Consider the following 426-nt stretch of genomic DNA (forward strand, 5'->3'; position numbering starts at 1 on the left):
TATCGATACAAAAATAGGCAATACGACTGGGGTTTGTTTTGTGCATATAGGAATTCAGTTGATGGTTTTCATCGTGGTGCTCTGTTTGGTGAATGGGTAAGGGTGATCTGCTCTGTTTCATTAGTAATTCAATTGAATGTTATGATTGCACTTGTTCTGATGATCTTTTATTGTTTTCTTCTGGTGGTGTATCTCAGTTGCTGTAGTATGCTTGTAGTTGGACTGTTTGCTTCTTGTGCGTCTCAATCTTCTCTTCTCCAAATCAAAAGAATTGATATTTCGCTTGTTCTTCTAGAGATTCAAAGCAGTATTCAATAGAGTTAAGAGAGAATTCCTAGTTTTCTATTAAAAATTCCAAGTTTATTACAATTTCCATTTATGCTATGGTCACAACATAAATTTTAAATATAAATAATGAAAGTCATA

Source organism: Theobroma umbraticum, unplaced genomic scaffold (genome assembly GCF_002168275.2).
Source record: "Theobroma umbraticum cultivar Fairchild unplaced genomic scaffold, ASM216827v3 scaffold_67.0, whole genome shotgun sequence".
Lineage (NCBI taxonomy): Eukaryota > Viridiplantae > Streptophyta > Magnoliopsida > Malvales > Malvaceae > Theobroma > Theobroma umbraticum.